Source organism: Crocodylus porosus, unplaced genomic scaffold, assembly GCF_001723895.1.
Source record: "Crocodylus porosus isolate Cpor-Errol unplaced genomic scaffold, CroPor_comp1, whole genome shotgun sequence".
Classification (NCBI taxonomy): domain Eukaryota; kingdom Metazoa; phylum Chordata; order Crocodylia; family Crocodylidae; genus Crocodylus; species Crocodylus porosus.
Window position 1 is genome coordinate 131,463,623 of NW_017728943.1, and position 3,589 is coordinate 131,467,211.

At 57.8% G+C, this 3,589-nt stretch overlaps 1 protein-coding gene across 6 annotated transcripts in view; it reads left to right on the forward strand.

The window, feature by feature from the left end:
- Positions 1 to 3,589, forward strand: part of AHI1 (Abelson helper integration site 1) — a 203,007-nt gene that overhangs the window by 8,530 nt on the left and 190,888 nt on the right. The window lies entirely within an intron of this gene.

A 3,589-nucleotide genomic window follows, 5' to 3' on the forward strand; every position in this document is an offset into this window, starting at 1 on the left:
CCCCCCCCCCCCAATGAGGCAGGAGGCAGTGCAGAACTTTGAGCGGCCTGCAGGCTCCCAGCTAGGCAGCCAGGGGCCTGTTGCAGGCAGAGAAACTTGTTCATGGCAGTGGTGGTCTTCTCGGCCGCAGCGGTCAGGGACTTGTAGTGTAGGCAGATGTACTCCAGGCAGCTGCACATGTTGCCTGGGGTGCCCTCAAAGCTCAGGGCCCCATACTAGGTTCTCAGTTGCACCTGGGGAACTATTGTGATCATAGCCAGCAGGGCATAGTGGGTAGGGCAGCCTGTGGAGCCGTCAAACAGCTCATCTCAGCATCCCCAGGTAACTTTGACCAGGGGCATGCTTAGAGGCAGGAGACGTGCAGCAGGGACCCTGGCCTGGGGTGCCTCTGGAGAGGGCTGCTGGGAGGAGGTGGCCACCAGGTCCATGTCTCAGCTGGGTGGGAGCCCCTCACCCCTAGAACCTGGGCACTATGACCCTGGAGGCATGGGAGCAAAGTGCCTTGCCTGTAGGAAGGAGAAGCAGGAACGGGGAGTGGGGAGTTGCTCCAGAGCTACTGAGGCAGCTCTGGCAGTGGCCAGCCATAGCCAGACCTGGGTTGGGTATGGGGAAGGCAGGTTGCCTGCTGCAAGGAGCCCACCTGCCCCTGCTGGGGCAGTGGGAAGAAAGGCTCGCCTAGCAGCTGCCTGTGGAAGTGCCTACCCAGGCAACTTCTGTGGGCACCTGTGTGTACATGACTCCCAAACTGGGAGTGGGCGGTGCACAGCTCCTCTGTATGGTGCATGTTACACCTGAAATGTTGCAAACTCTCACAAAGAGCCTCTCTGTCCTTGCTCTGCAGAGCCAGCTGCTGGACACTGGGGGAGACCCACCTGTTGCCGGTAGAGGTGGGGGCCCTAGGGACACCATCACTGTCTGCAGGTGTGCTTCACATGCACTGGCTGTGTCTGTGCTAGAGCCAGGACTTGGCAGCTCTCCTCGAGTGGCTGGTGAACATCTTAGAGGAGCTGTTTGTGGATTCCTGGGCTGGGCACTTCAAGGACCAGGAGGTGGATCAGGTGCCTCTTGCCTTCCAGCAGAGGCAGGTCACCCTTGAGGAGAGACATCTCACCCTCCTAGAGAGGCTGGTCAAGGCCACATCGTGGTGCGCCGGGCAGTGGACGCCACCGAGCGTGATCAGCGTGTCTTGGATATGGTGCTGGTTCTGATGGTCTCTGTTGTGCAACCTGATGTCCAGGCCCCAGCCCAGACTAGGCCTTGACCTGTGCATCTGCATCAAGCACCCCAGTGGGCATGGGAGGTGATGCAGTGCCACCTGTAGTGACCAGGGCCCCCTACTTCAGATCCTGGTTCCCCAGTGGCTGGGTCCCCCACCAACCCCCCATTTATATACGGCCTTTAAGCTAGAGATGGGCGTGGCAGTGCCAACTCACCATGCGGGCCCTGGTGGCCTTGTCCCCATGGAGGAGGAGGGAGAGCAGGCTGGACAGCACCTATCCTCACCCCTGGGGCAGCCTGTGGTCCACTGGGGTTGCCATGGCATCTGGATCCAAGGTGCTGGTGGCAGAGGCTGAGGTGACTCCCTCCAGGCTCCGTGTCATAGGTGCCTCCTCCCCACTGCTCTCCTGGACACTGAATAAGACTCGTAAATAGTTTCACAGGGAAGAGGGTGCTTTACGGTTGGTGCATGTTGGGGTGAAGAGGGGGTCTCATTGGGGAGGGAGGGAAGGACGGGTCTGGTTGGGGGTGTGGTTTGTGTTCTGGAAGAAAATAAAGGTTAGTATTTATTGCAAACTGTCCACAGTGTGCATAGTCTTGGGGTTGCCCTGTGGGCCTGAGATTTGTGGGCAGCCACCCTGGCGCCCTACTGCGGGGGGGGGGCGTGGAGGTGATCTGCGAGCATGCGGTACCTTCACGCACGTGGTACCCTGGCCCTCGCTGCTGGGTGTACAGTTTGCCCAGGGCCTCTGGGTGGTGGTGGTGGCAGAGGGAGTTGGTGCCAGCACTGCTGCAGCAGGGTATGCTCCTGGTGACAGATATCCTTGGTGTGCTGTGCCTCCACCCAGGCCTCCTGAAAGATCTCCCACCAGGACTTGAAGAAGTTGTGCAGCACACAGGCTGTGGTGATGACCTGGGGGATGTTGGCCTTGGCAAACTCAGGGCAGGTGAGAGTGCACCAGTGTCCCTTGAGGTGCCCAAAGTTGTACTTGACCAGTGTGTGACTCTGCCTCCGGCACCTGTTGAAGTGCTCCTAGTATAGGTCAAGGTGGCCGTTGTAGGGGTGCATGAGCCATGGCTACAGCAGGTACATTGAGTCCCCTGTGAGAGATGGGATGGTCACATCTGCCAGCTGCAGGTTGGGGACTCGTGGTGTGAAGTGGTAGGGCTGAGTTCTGGAAAATCCAAATGTTGTGGGTGCTGCCAGCTCAGCCAGCACAGGTGTTGGAGAAGATCCCTCTGTGATCCACCATGGCTTGCAGCATGATGGAGTGGAAGCCACACCAGCTATAGTAGAGGTAGTCTCCTTGGGATGGGCAGATGATGGGGATATATGTCCCATCGAGGGCCTCAATGGGAGAAGTCAAGTGGTTGGAAGCCCACCAGCACCTCTAGGGAGTCAGCAACCCAGACTACAGTGTTGCCAGCACATCCTGGAGGGTGCCACAGACCTTGACAACAACCTGCCCTAGTGTTGCCTTGCATACCCTGAACAGGCTGGTGGGTGTGGAGAGCTTCATGAAGGTGGCGGTAACACAAATCTCCACATGGAAGGGCTGGTGCATAGTGGTGGGGTGATGCTCTAGGTGCAGGCCAAGCTGCTAGACTAGCTTGCGGAATATGGGTTGGGTCATGCAGAATGAGTCCAGCCACTGTTCATTGTCCCAGGCATGCAGGATGATGTGGTGCCACCAGTTCTGGCTGGTGGGATGAGCCCAGAAGTGGCAGGGCCAGAGCACCATGAGCTCATGGCCAATGGCCACAGCGGTGTCCATGTGGGTATTATCAGTGACACTGCTGTGTTCTGGGAGGTGGACCAGGTAGCTGATGGTCTGTGAGCGGCAGGGCACAGGCTGGGTTAAGGGCCTGGCAGCAGGGCCATATGGCAGAGTGGGGCAGATGGGGTCAAGCCCCACAAGGACCAGACAGCGGTCAGCACAGGTGTGGAGCGTGGCTAGCGTGGTGGTGAGCAGAAGGCCATAGTGCTGGTCATCGCTGCTGGGGGAAGGGTGAGGAGCGTCCAGGGGGATGGTGAGGAGTATCCGTGGCATGCACATGTAGATGTATCAACTATTTCAGAGTGAAGTACAGTCATTCTTGCAGTCAGTACAGCATCTCCATGGTTCTTTTCTTCCTTGCTTCTATTCTGAAGAAGAATATCAGTTTCCCTGCTTAAGACATGCATCCTGCGTCAAGTTTTGGGCTTCACAGTTCAAAAAGTATGTAGAGAAGCTTGAGAGAGTCCAGAGAAGAGCCACACGCATGATCAGAGGTCAGGAAAAACAGACCTTACGACAACAGGCTGAGAGCCATGGGGCTCTTTAGCCTGGAAAAGCGCAGGCTCAGGGGTGATCTGATGGCCACCTGTAAG